Here is a 15351-nt window from a genome sequence, read left to right on the forward strand (position 1 = left end):
AATTCCAAGTCTATTATGATAAAATTGAACAAACGAGATTATTCTCAAATCTTGACTGGAAATAAATTAATTGTTTATATAAAATGTTCTAGGTGCCTTTGTTATTGGAATTTCTTAAGAGATTTTTTTGTTAACATACATTTCTATTACAAGGAGTTTGAGCACCCTTTTCTGCGGCAAATTGAAAGCAACATGTTGGTTATATAAGTCTATGCTATGTTTTCTCCGCTTTAGTTTGTTGTCGCAAAGTAAAGCATAACTTTAGGGGTTTAACAAATCGTTCGTCAATAATTCGTGGAGAAATCGTAAAATGTGCACAGCAATAAAACGTGCGTAAAATGGTGTTAAAAAGTGAGATGCGGATTGAAGCCTTCTAGGCAATTTTCAACTAATTTGCGTGAAACTATTAGTGAGAAATTATTTGTATCTTAGTTGAATATCAAGCAGTGAAGAGGTGGTTATTATTAATTTTTTATATTTTTTGTTTTATAAAAAAAGTTCACAAAAACTGTTGGAAGGCATTTTTACTTCAATGATATATTAAGAGCATTTTTTTGTAGAGATTTGGGGGTTATAATTCAACTATAGGTTATTGAAGTGTTTAAGACTTCACTAAAAGACTTGCGGTATAAATGCTATAGTTGTTTATTATTATTTTGTGTGCCATTTTGTGTAGGTCACTGTCTATACACAAAATAGCACAGAACAAAAGAGTTTTGCAAAAGATGTTTGTATTTGTTGCTATTAGCATCGTTGGATAAGTTGGATTTGCGCTTATGAATCAAGCTGTCTTAAGTAGCCCTGTTCAAATTCAGATGTGTGCTTTACAACTTACAATAGAATGGTTATAAAGCACCATGATCCATTTGATATCTCCTGCTGATGATTTTTCTTGGTCGAATATGAAATCGCGATACGGGAAACCAGTCAAATGCTTCTACCAACAACACATGCTGACTTTTAAATGTTTTTTGCTATACTATGCTTGAATAGAAAGCATTAAACAATGGTCTAAGCAATGGAATCTCAACAAAATAAATTTAGTTGAAGGGTATAATTTTATTCTACATACCAAGCTTCTGTCAAACCAGCAAAAATTAAAGTTTCTAGGAATCGAACAAGGATGATCGAGAGACCGGTTTACATGGGAGCATTATCAGGTTATAGACTGATTCAAACCGGATTCAGATACATCGGACAAAAATTGCGGATTGCAACGACTAAAGAAGTCAAATCGGGACATGGGAGCTATATCAGGTTATACAAGTATTAAAATCGTACAAGGCACAGTTGTTGTCATATCAATTTCAGCCGAATCGGACAAAAATTGCGACTTGTAAGGGCTCCAGAAATCAAATCGGGCGATCGGTACATATGGGAGCTATATCTGGTTATAGACCGATTTAAACCGTACTTGACACAGTTGGTGGAAGTCATAACAGAACACTACAAGCTAAATTTCAGCCAAATCGGACAAAAATTGCTAATTCTGGGGCCTCAAAAAGTCAAATCGGGAGACCAGTTTACATGGGAACTGTATTGCAATTTTCAGATATTTTGCTCAATCCGTAAATAAAGAACCATTTTGTACGTTTTAGTACCTAAATGTAAAAATTCCAAAACAATCTTCTAGTCATCCGATGTACCTGTATCCCTAATTTTACAGATGTAGCTCAGTCTGTAAATAAAGTACCAATTTGTAAGTACCAATATTTAGTTTAGCGCCCAGACGTAACTGTATTCCAAATTTCAGAGCTGTAGCTTAATCCCTACAGAAGGTGCCATATTGTACGATATAGTACCAAAATGTGCGAATATCAACAAAATCTTCTAGTCGCCTGGTACATACTGCCAAGATGTTCCAAATTTCAGATTTGTAGCTCAATCTATAAAGAAAATACTAAATAGTACCAATTACCCCACTTAAGTACTTTTTATACCACTCCTGGTACGATTTAAACATTTCATATTTGGTACAACTTATCGTATATTTGTCAAGACATCCATAATTTTAAGCAAATTTTTTAATTTTACCCTTCTCCGTTCACTGTAAAAGCAAATAAGCTATTTCGTACTTTTTGGTACCAAATTGTATGATTTGTTAAAAAATCACGTAGTCAATCAACATATATTTCTTAGTAGAATCTACATGTTAAATTTCAAGGCTCTAGTTCAATCCGTAAATAATGTATGAAATGGTACCAAATACCGTACTAAACGTACGTTTCTTCCGTTTCCATTATTAATTTTTCATATTTTTATACCCTCCACCATAAGATGGGGGGTATACTAATTTCGTCATTCTGATTGTAACTACTCGAAATATTCGTCTGAGACCACATAAAGTCTATATATTCTTGATCGTCGTGAAATTTTATGTCGATCTAGCCATGTCCGTCCGTCTGTCCGTCCGTCCGTCCGTCTGTCTGTCGAAAGCACGCTAACTTCCGAAGGAGTAAAGCTAGCCGCTTGAAATTTTGCACAAATACTTCTTATTAGTGTAGGTCGGTTGGTATTGTAAATGGGCCATATCGGTCCATGTTTTGATATAGCTGCCATATAAACCGATCTTGGGTCTTGACTTCTTGAGCCTCTAGAGTGCGCAATTCTTATCCGATTGGAATGAAATTTTGCACGACGTGTTTTGTTATTATAACCAACAACTGTGCAAAGTATGGTTCAAATCGGTTCATAACCTGATATAGCTGCTATATAAACCGATCTTGGGTCTTGATTTGTTGAGCCTCTAGAGGGCGCAATTCTTATCCAAATGGAATGGAATTTCGCACAACGTGTTTTGTTATGAAACCCAACAACTGTGCTAAGTATGGTTCAAATCGGTCCATGTTTTGATATAGCTGCCATATAAACCGATCTTGGGTCTTGACTTCTTGAGCCTCTAGAGGGCACAATTCTTATCCGATTTGAATGAGTTTTTGCACGAAGTATTTCGTCATGATATCCAACAACTGTGCCAAGTATGGTTGAAATCGATCCATAACCTGATATAGCTGTCATATAAACAGATCTGTGGATTTGACTTCTTGAGCTTCTAGAGGGCGCAATTCCTATCCGATTTGGCTGAAATTTTGCATGACGTATTTTATTTTTACTTTTAACAACTGTGTCAAATAAGGTTCAAATCGGTTTATAACCTGATATAGCTGCCATATAAACCGATCTGGGATCTTGACTTCTTGACCCCTAGAGGTCGCAATTATTATCCGATATGCCTGAAATTTTGTACGACGGATCCTCTCATGACCATCAACAAACGTGTTTATTATGTTCTGAATCGGTCTATAGCCCGATACAGATCCCATATAAATCGTTCTCTCTATTTTACTTCGTGAGCCCCAATGGGCGCAATTCTTATACGAATTGGCTGATATATTACACAGGTCTCCAACATATAATTTAATTGTGGTCCGAAACGGACCATATCTTGATATCGTTTAATAGCAGAGCAACTCTTTTCTTATATCCATTTTAGCCTAAGAAGAGATGCCGGGAAAACAACTCGACAAATGCGATCCATGGTGGAGGGTATATAAGATTCGGCCCGGCCGAACTCGCACGCTTTTACTTGTTAATTTTTTTCATATTTTTTCTTTCTAGCCCCTTTACTTCGCAACAACAATCATTTAAGCCAAATTTCGAAGTTCTAGTTCAACCCGTTCGCCTTATGTAAAAATCACCTATTTCGTACCTTTTTTGTCACTTTTTTGTTTCTAAATGTCCAAAAAGTTTTTTGGCATCCCAATTTAGGTTGCCATAGTGTACTTGAATTCCAAAATTCAAAGCTCTAGCTCCAGGTGCTTAAGAAGTCAAATCGAGAGATCGGTTTATATTGGAGCTATATCAGGTTCTTGACCGATTTGGACGGTACTTAATACAGTTGTTGGAAGTCATAACAGAACACTATGTGCTAAATGTCAGTAAAATCTGATGAAAAAATTTGGCTTCGATGGCCATAAGCCTACTTTTTTTGACAGTAGGTGCTATTTTACGTCACATAAAATGTTATAAATAAAATTTGTTGGTTATAACATTTGGCTTAGGGAATTATTTTTTTTTTTAACAATTATTTTTATACCCTCCACCATAAGATGGGGGGTATACTAATTTCGTCATTCTGTTTGTAACTACTCGAAATATTCGTCTGAGACCCCATAAAGTATATATATTCTTGATCGTCGTGAAATTTTATGTCGATCTAGCCATGTCCGTCCGTCTGTCCGTCCGTCCGTCCGTCCGTCTGTCTGTCGAAAGCACGCTAACTTCCGAAGGAGTAAAGCTAGCCGCTTGAAATTTTGCACAAATACTTCTTATTAGTGTAGGTCGGTTGGTATTGTAAATGGGCCATATCGGTCCATGTTTTGATATAGCTGCCATATAAACCGATCTTGGGTCTTGACTTCATGAGCCTCTAGAGTGCGCAATTCTTATCCGATTGAAATGAAATTTTGCACGACGTGTTTTGTTGTTATATCCAACAACTGTGCCAAGTATGGTTCAAATCGGTCCATAACCTGATATAGCTGCCATATAAACCGATCTTGGGTCTTGACTTCTTGACCCTCTAGAGGGCGCAATTCTTATCCGATTGGAATGAAATTTCGCACGACGTGTTTTGTTATGATATCCAACAACTGTGCTAAGTATGGTTTAAATCGGTTCATAACCTGATATAGCTGCCATATAAACCGATCTTGGGTCTTGACTTCTAGAGCCTGTAGAGTGCGCAATTCTTATCCGATTGAAATGAAATTTTGCACGACGTGTTTTGTTGTTATATCCAACAACTGTGCCAACTATGGTTTAAATCGGTCCATAACCTGATATAGCTGCCATATAAACCGATCTTGGGTCTTGACTTCTTGACAATCTAGAGGGCGCAATTCTTATCCGATTGGAATGGAATTTCGCACGACGTGTTTTGTTATTATATCCAACAACTGTGTCAAATAAAGTTCAAATCGGTCCACAACCTGATATAGCTGCCATATAAACCGATCTTGGGTCTTGACTTCTTGAGCCTCTAGAGTGCGCAATTCTTATCCGATTGAAATGAAATTTTGCACGACGTGTTTTGTTGTTATATCCAACAACTGTGCCATGTATGGTTCAAATCGGTCCATAACCTGATGTAGCTGCCATATAAACCGATCTTGGGTCTTGACTTCTTGACCCTCTAGAGGGCGCAATTCTTATCCGATTGGAATGGAATTTCGCACGACGTTATGATACCCAACAACTGTGCCAAGTATTGTTGAAATCGGTCTAAAACCTGATATAGCTGTCATATAAACAGATCTGGGGATTTGACTTCTTGAGCTTCTATAGGGCGCAATTCCTATCCGATTTGCCTGAAATTTTGCATGACGTATTTTATTTTTACTTTCAACAACTGTGCCAAATAAGGTTCAAATCGGTTCATAACCTGATATAGCTGCCATATAAACCGATTTGGGATCTTGACTTCTTGACCCCTAGAGGTCGCAATTATTATCCGATATGCCTGAAATTTTGTACGATGGATCCTCTCATGGCCATCAACAAACGTGTTTATTATGGTCTGAATCGGTCTATAGCCCGATACAGATCCCATATTAATCGTTCTCTCTATGTTACTTCGTGAGCCCCAATGGGCGCAATTCTTATACGAATTGGCTGAAATTTTACACAGGTCTCCAACATATAATTTAATTGTGGTCCGAACCGGACCATATCTTGATATCGTTTTAATAGCAGAGAAACTCTTTTCTTATATCCTTTTTTGCCTAAGAAGAGATGCCGGGAAAAGAACTCGACAAATGCGATCCATGGTGGAGGGTATATAAGATTCGGCCCGGCCGAACTTAGCACGCTTTTACTTGTTTTTTTTTATATTTTGTTAACAAAAAATTTTTGTAAAAAATATTTTTCTAAATAATATCTAAAACAAGTAAAAGCGTGCTAAGTTCGGCCGGGCCGAATCTTATATACCCTCCACCTTGGATCACATTTGTCGAGTTTTTTCCCGGCATCTCCTCTAAGACAAGAAAAGGATAGAGGAAATGATTTGCTCTGCTATTAGAGGGATATCAAGATATGGTCCGGTTCGGACCACAATTAAATTATATGTTGGAGACCTGTGTAAAATGTCAGCCAATTCGAATAAGAATTGCGCCATTTGGGTCCTCAAGAAGTAAAATATAGCGATCGAATTATGGGAGCCATATCAGTCTATACAGAGATTCAGACCACAATAAACACGTATGTTGATGGTCATGAGAGGATCCGCCGTACAATATTTCGGGCAAATCGGAAAATAATTGCGAATTCTAGGGGCTCAAAAAGTCAAGACCCAAGATAAGTTTATATGGCTGCTATATAAGGCTATGGACCGATTTGAACCATACTTGGCACAGTTGTTGGATATCACAACAAAATACTTCGTGCAAAATTTCATTCAAATCGAACAAGAATTGCGCCCTCTAGAGGCTCAAGAAGTCAAGACCCAAGATCGGTTTATATGGCAGCTATATCAAAACATGGACCGATATGGCCCATTTACAATACCAATTGACTTACGCTAATAAGAAGTATTTGTGCAAACTTTCAAGCGGCTAGCTTTACTCCTTCGAAAGTTAGCGTGCTTGCAACAGACAGACGGACGGACATGACTAGATCGAAATAAAATGTCACGACGATCAAAAATATAAATACTTAATGGGGTCTCAGACGAATATTTCGAGTAGTTACAAACAGAATGACGAAGTTAGTATACCCCATCCTGTGGTGGAGGGTTTAAACATTAGTATGTCAATATAAATGCCCTAAATAATGAATATATGAAATTTCAGCAAAATCGGGTAAGGGGATCGAGGGTCAGTTGTTAATGGGTTAATAGGAAGTTTGTCCAGACAACTCTAAACTCTTTTGGGGGTTTGTTCGAATGACCCAATACAATCGCTTTGACTTGAAATTGTCCACACACCATACCTTGACCCTAAAATAATTCCACAGTGTAAGAAATGACATGAATTAATTTGTTCAAAATAATTTTTATGGAAAATATAAACTTTCATCTTAAAAATTTAGTGTTGGTAAGTGACCTTATGCATAGCTATGCTGCAACATTCTCCATTATGTTGCAACCTTGTTGATGTTGCGGCACAAAGTGATATGCAACATTACAAAACATAGCATCAAACCTCCACAAAGTATGCAATAGTTTTGTGGTTGAAAAAATTTGCAACTATTACAACAACTAAACACCTACTCGACGTTTTGTGTGCAATACGACTATGAACTACTTGCACCGTTGTTCGTGCGTTTTACGCGCTCTCTCTTTTGCCGTTTGGCATTAAAGTTTATAAATGAGCCATGGTTATTCGTTCGTTCAATGTCTCGTTTTTAGTCTTCGTTGCTGAAGACTAAAAACCCTTTTGCATACTTTTAGCATATGTATGTGTGTGTCTGTGTGCAATGCATTCGTTTGCTGTTCTTGTGGATTCGAACAAAACAGACCGACCATTCTTTGTGTCTGCATTTTTAACGTGGTTTCCATAGAATAGCAACAATGCAGGAAAAAATCGAAACTCTTCGTATTTGAAGCGATTTTCATTACTTTTGACCATGCCAATACCACTTTCGTGCTCTCAAACGGTCGTGGACAAGTTCGTACACTCCACAGTCGTTGCTGTCGTGTGTGTGTGTGTGTGTGTGCATGCGAGTGTGTGCAGCCGGTATTGGCAACTTTCGTCCGCATCTGATGTTGGAGCACACGAAGTCCCCCCAGAATGCATTTCGGGTTTACTTGCTCTATGACGTGGGCTATTGTGTGTGCATGTGTTTGGCCCCGTTAGCATTCGAGAATGTAGACGGTTTGTATAGCGTGTATGTGCTTGTTCGTTGTGTTGAATTGAAAAGGGCCAATGCGCTTTTTAACGAACGGCGTAAGGATCAGTTTAACGCGAATTACGGTTACGAAAGGATGCTTATGCATAAGAATGTAATTAACGTAAACAATAAAAATTGAATGCGAAGAGTATATTTTTCCAAAAAAAAAAAAAAAACAACAAATAACAAACCAATAAAAATAAAATAATAATAATAAAAACAAAAGTGCATGAGACCGAACAACAACAATAACAACATCGATAAGAAAATCTTAAAGCATTTTAAAACCAAAAGTTTCGTTTAACTCAAACTCTTGCCTCACTTGCACTTTTCATCATCATATCAGCTGAAAACAAATTCACCCCTAAATACCGTTTCGACCCAAACAATCGGAAATAAACTGACCTTCCTTTATCCACAGTAACACCAACGGTTAGTAGCAGAGTGAGTGTTGATGCTTCTAGCCGGAACAGAGAAGAGGAAAACCCTCATGAATTGAATTTTTTTTGTTGGCCCATGTTTAGGCCTCAAACGGCATAAATTATTGGGGTGCAAGTGCGTGTGTGTTAATCAAATCAAAGCATTGGTGTGAGCTAAAGCTTGGAAGCTTAAATTAATTCCAGTAAATGGATTGAGGTTGATGGCTGGCCCAAGTGGAAATGTGTACATGTGCAAATTAACCTTATGCTCCTAAAAGTCGGCAAAACATTTTAAGCATTTTTATGAGAAATCTTTAAGCGTTCACAGGTTCGCATAGAAATTTGCAGAGGTTTTTGCTAAGTTAAGAAATTACAGGTCCTCCATAAGAAATTAAATAAAAATTATTTTTTTTTTGATTTGCAGTGGCCTTCAAGTACACTGAAGAAATTGTATGTTTAAAAAAGTTTTCCCTAACTAGGTTAGACAAAAAAACTTATTTTTTTCGACGAAAAATTACAAAAATATTAGGAAATAAGATATATAAATATTCCAAATTTGTTGTCTTGGTGCTACAAGCTAATATTTTTGTGGTAAATTATAAAAATTACAGTTGAGAGTAATATTAGGTACTTTTTTAACAATTCTTTCATGGAAGACAATTTTGTGAAATTTTATTGAGCGCTTCAAAATTTTTAAAAGAAGTGTTTTTGAGTCTACGTTCTATAAAATTTTTTTAATTTTTTAAAAATTAAGCACTACGTTGTAATGAACTTTATTTTCGATTTTTTGTTCATTGGACCTTTTTGCCCTTGTAACTCACTGCGCAATATAGTTAGCAGGCATATTTAAGTAACAAAAAAAAAAAACGAATCATCGACTAACCTTTTTTTTCTTAAAAATGCATTATTTGAAAAATTTTACAAAATTTATGTTAAACGACCTTCAAGCACTTATTTATTTTAAAGATGTTTGCCGATTAAAAATCCAAAATTTTTATAAAGCTGAAGAAACTTAAAATACTTTGGTCAGTCGCACTTAATTCGTTAAAGTGTATGGGTAGAACAATAACCAATAAATAGATCATTTTTAAAATTTATTTTGATTGAGTTAGTTAGTTATTTTGATTGAGAGTTAGTTTCCAAAAGTCTGCAATAATTTCACAAAGCTGCAAATTTAAAATAAAATTTTTTCTCAAAATGTTTGTTAATGAGATTTAGTTAGAGACAGTTAAGCCGATATACCAGTAGTAAGGATCAGTGGTAGAATTTGATTAAAATCAACTTTTCTGCTCTTAATGATTATAGAATATTGCAAATTTTGCCCATGAACATTCCACTAGGGAACAGGGGCAAACTTCTCACATATCAATGAGTGCAGTCCGATTCAAGTTTAAGCTCAATGATAAGGGGCCTCCCTTTCATAGCCGAGCCCGAGCGGCGTGCCGCAGAGCGACACCTCTTTAGAGAGAAGTTTTACATGGCATAGTACCTCACAAATGTTGCCAGCCTTAGGAGGGGAAAACCACCGCTGAAAATGTTTTTTTTCTTCTGATGGCCTCGCCAGGATTCGAGCCCAGGCGTTGAGCGGACATGCTAACCTCTGCCCTACGGTGGCCTCCTTATACAATAATAAACCAATATTTTCTGCAAAGAAGGCAGTGGTGGAAAGAATACGAAAAACAGATTTTTTTGATTTTTTAAGATAATTTGGAAAATTGCAAGAATTTTCTTTTGTCAACTGTGAATAATCTATACAAAATTTGTTCAAAAAAGGGCATAATTCTATAAACAATTTGAATTATTTTGCTCCTACTAATTAACTAAGAAAATCAATTTTTAATGAGGCTTAAAATATAGTTATGATATTATCCCTGAAAGTGGGCAGCACATAATTATACCCTACACCACCACTGTGGTGAGGGTATTATAACTTTGTGCATTTTCTTGCAACACTACGAAGAAGAGCGATAAACCCATTGATAAGTATACTGATCAGCTTAGAATAACTTCCTGATTGGATGATTGGATGCAATCAAGTTACAGGTCGCATTTGTTGTCCGACTGTTGTAAAATTTTGCACAAGTCACTTTTTTGATACCAGTACAAACGCTCAAAATTATTATTCTTCAGGACAAAATTGTAATGAAATTCTAACAAAAAAACCAAATTTTAATTAAGTTTCTTCCAAGCAAACTTAAATGAAAATCATTGAGCTCGTCTCGAAAGAGAAATAAATAAAAACTGTGAAATTTAATGATCTACGCCCAAACAGACAAAAAACTTGAAAGAGATAAAATTTTTATAAATTTTTCCTTAAGACAAAATTTTTATATTTGTTTTGTTAAGGTAAAATATCAATAAAATGTCTTCCAAATATCAATTTATAATAACATTTTTCTAAAGACAAAATTACAGTGAACATTTTTTGAAGACAAGCCTTGCATTTCGCCATGCATTTTGTGACATTACATTTTAACTAACCTCTTTTAAAGTTCTTTTTATACCCACCACCGAAGAATGGGGGTATATTCATTTTGTCATTCCGTTTGCAACACATCGAAATATCCATTTCCGACTCTATAAAGTATATATATTCTTGATCAGCGTAAAAATCTAAGACGATCTAGACATGTCCGTCCGTCTGTCCGCCTGTCTGTTGAAATCACGCTACAGCCTTTAAAAATAGAGATATTGAGTTGAATTCTTCTGAATTCTTTTTTTTGTCCATAAGCAGGTTAAGTTCGAAGATGGGCTATATCGGACTATATCTTGATATAGCTGCCATATAGACCGATATTCCGATTTAGGGTCTTAGGCCCATAAAAGCCACATTTATTATCCGATTTTGTTGAAATTTGGGGCAGTGAGTTGTTTTAGGCCCTTCGATATCCTTCGTCAATTTGGCTTAGATCGGTCCAGATTTAAATATAGCTGCCATATAGACCGATCCTCCGATTTAGGGTCTAAGGCCCATAAAAGCCACATTTATTATCCGATTTCGCTGAAATTTGGGACAGTGAGTTGTCTTAGGCTCTCCGACTTTCTTCGTTAAATTGGCTCAGATCGGTTCAGATTTGGATATAGCTGCCATATAGATCGATCCTCCGATTTATGGTGTAAGGCCCATAAAAGCCACATTCATTATCTGATTTTGCTGAAATTTGGGACAGTGAGTTGTGTTAGGCCCTTTGACATATTTCTTCAATTTGGTCCAGATCGGTTCAGATTTGGATATAGGTGCCATATAGACCGATTTCTTGATTTATGGTTTTGGGCCCATAAAATGCTCATTTATTGTCCGATGTCGCCGAAATTAAGCCCCTTGACATACATCTGCAATATCGCACAGATCGGTCCAGATTTGGATATAGCTGCCATATAGACCGATATCTAGGTTTTAGGTTTTGGGGCCATAAAAGACGCATTTATTGTTCGATGTCGCTGAAATTTGGCACATTGGGTTTGGTTAGGCTCTTCGACGCCCTTCTTAAATTTTGCCCAGATCAGTCCAGATTTGCATATAGCTGCCATATATACCGATCTCTCGATTTAAGGTTTTAGGGCCCATAAAAGAGGCATTTATTGTCCGATTTCGCCGAAATTTGGGACAGTGCTTTGTGTTAGGCTTTTCGACATGTTTATGCAACTTGGCCCAAATCGGTCCAGATTTGGATATAGCTGCCATGTAGACCAATATCTAGATTTAAAGTCTTGGCCCCATAAAAGGCGCATTTATAATCCGATTTCACTGAAATTTAACACAGCGACTTATGTTTGGCTTTTCGACATCCGTGTCGTATATAGTTCAGATCGGTATGAGGTATATGAGTATAAGGTATGACATTTTCACCGAATTTTGATGAAAGGTGGTTTACATATATACCCGAGGTGGTGGGTATCCAAAGTTCGGCCCGGCCGAACTTTACGCCTTTTTACTTGTTTTATTTTGCTTTTCTATTCTAAATAGCAACAAAAACAAAATGCATAGGATTAATCTGGACATGTTTCCAAAAATAGATTTTTTTCTATGTAAATATTAAACTTCAAATTAATTTTTTTGTAAAGACCATATTTAAATGGAGTTTTTTCTAAGCACTAAATTTCAGTGAAATTTCCTGTTGACTTTTGCCTACATAATAACTTTTTTTTTCAAAATGTTGATAAAATTTTTTCTAAAAACTATATTACAAAGAAATATTGCCTAAAGGTAAAATATTGCTCAGGCCTGGGTCCTCAAAAAATTATGTTTTCTTATAGAGAGATTTTAATAACATATTTTCCAAATTTTTTGACAAATTTCAAGAAATATTTTTAAAGGCAAAATTTTAATGAAATATCTTTAGAGACCGAATAGCAATGTAATTTTTTCGAGAGATAAAAATTTGTACGTTGTTTTAAACAATCAAGCAGCGCTGATTTTCGTGGAAATTAATTAGTTTTGTAGGCCTTGGCCGTAGATTTGGTACAATGAAATTTTTAGAAAATTTCCTAAATTTAAATTTGAATTTTGCATTTTCTTCAAAGAAAATCATTTTACAATGAATAAGATTTTGCGAAAAATTTTTTCCTTAAGTATTACAAAAACTTTCAAACTTCCTAAGTAAGGATATGTGTAAAATATGAAAATTTTTTTTAATTAGTCAGCTGACTTTCCTATGGGAGCAAGTTTTATATTTTATTTGCGACTAGAACATTTAACATTAATTGGTGGGATTCCTGGGAAAGTCGAATGAAAAAAGAAAACAAATTTAACACACAAGTATTGCGTTGCCCAAAAAGTAATTGCGGATTTTTTAAAAGAAAGTAAATGCATTTTTATTAAAACTTCGAATGAACTTTAATCAAATATACTTTTTAAAGCAATCTAAAAGTCACAGCTGAAAACTGGCACAAGAAAGAATGCAATTACAGAGTCACAAGCTGTGAAAAAATTTGTCAACGCCGACTATATGAAAAATCCGCAATTACTTATATAACAAGTAAAAAGGCGTTAAGTTCGGTCGGGCCGAACTTTGGATACCCACCACCTCGGGTATATATGTAAAACACCTTTAGTTATAATCCCGTGAAAATGCATAATGTATGCCCCAATAGCAGCTATATGGAATATGGTCCAATTTGCTATTCGGCACGGACTTTGAGTGGTATAATAAGTACAAGACATTGTTTAAATTTGTAGAACAAAATATTGGTCTTTTTGGTAGCTACATCCAAATATAAAGAGCGATTTGAAGTATATGCGACACGTATGTCGAAAAGCTTAACATAAGTCCCTGTGTCAAATTTTAACGAAATCCGAATATAAATTTGCCTTTTATGGGGCCAAGACTTTCATTCGTGAGATCGGTCTATATAGCTGCTATATCCAAATCTGAATCGATCTGAGCCACATTAAAGAGGGATGTCAAAGGGCCTTAAACAGCTCATTGTCACAAATTTCGGCGAAATCGGAAAATAAATGCGTCCTTTATGGGCCCACGACCTTAAATCGAGAGATCGGTCTATATCTCAGCTATATCCAAAACTGGACCGATAGAATATCGAAGGGCCTAACACAACTCACTGTCCTAAATTTCGGCGAAATCGGATAGTAAATGCGCCTTTTATGAGCCCAAGACCGTAAACCGAGAGATCGATCTTTATCGAGAGATCGGTCCAAGACCTTAAATCGGAGGATATAGCTCGATATAGCCCATCTTCGAAATTTAGCTAGAAATGTATTCAAAATAAATTTGGTTGAGGAATATAATTATTCTACACACCAAACTTCTGTCAAACCAGCAAAAATTAAAGCTTCTAAGAACCGAACAAATATGATCGAGAGACCGGTTTACATGGGAGCTACATAAGATTTTAGACTAATGTGTACCGTATTTAACACAGTTTTTGGAAGTCATAACAGAACACCGCATGCAAAATTTCAGCCAAATCGGACAGAAATTGCGGCTTGGGAGATCGGTTTATATGGGAGCTATACGAGGTTATAGACTGATTTGGACCGTACTTGGCATAGCTGTTGAAAGTCATAACAAAACACTACGTGTCCAATTTCTGCCAAATCGGACAAAAATTGTGGCTTATAAAGGCTCAATAAGTCAAGTCGGGAGATCCGTTTATGTGGGAGCTATATCAGGTTTTAGACCGATTCGATCCGTACTTCGCACTGTTGTTAAAAATTAAAACGGAACACAACAAGCAAAATTTCAGCCAAATAGTACAAAAATTTCGGCTCAAGAAGTCAAATCGGGAGATCGGTTTATCTGGTAGCTATGTCTAAATCTGAACCTATATGGCCCGTTTGAAATCCCCAATGACCTACATCAATACTAAGTATCTGTGCAAAATTTCAAGCGGCTGACTGGTGGTTATAAAAATGACTTTAATGATAATTTCATGTTATTAAAATGTAAGATATATGCTTTTGTTTGCAATGCTAAGAAGGAAAAAAACTAGACTCATTTATAAGAATACCGATCGGCTTAGAATCACTTCCTGATTCGACTTAGCTATCTCCGTCTATCTGTCTCTACATGTACACTTGTTCGATTATCGCAAAATTTTGTACAAGTATTAGGTAGTAGGTAGACTCGCTTGGGTAGGGTATTATTTAGCGGCTGCGCCCGACTTTCGCATTTCCCTTGGTTTTAATAAAATGCTCCTGAAAGTAGGCAATATTTTTAAGTAGTTTGCAAAAGATCTTAAGGTGCCTAAACCATTTTCAACGTTATGACACAAAGGGGATAATTTCACAATTTTTTAAACCTTGTCTCTTTTTGAGGTTTTGTAACTTTAAGTTAATAAGAATCTCTATCTAGCCATGTCCGTCTCTCTGTCCGACCGTCTGTCTGTTTAAATCACGCTACAGTCTTTAAAAATGGAGATATTGGGCTGAAACTTTACACAGATTTTTTTTTGTCCATAAGCAGGTTTAGTTCGTGGATGGGCTATATCGGACTATATCTTGATATAGCCCCCATATAGACTGATCCGCCAATTTAGGGACTTAGGCCCATAATAGCTACATTTATTATTTGGGACAGTGAGT

Source organism: Stomoxys calcitrans, chromosome 1, assembly GCF_963082655.1.
Source record: "Stomoxys calcitrans chromosome 1, idStoCalc2.1, whole genome shotgun sequence".
NCBI classification, from domain to species: domain Eukaryota; kingdom Metazoa; phylum Arthropoda; class Insecta; order Diptera; family Muscidae; genus Stomoxys; species Stomoxys calcitrans.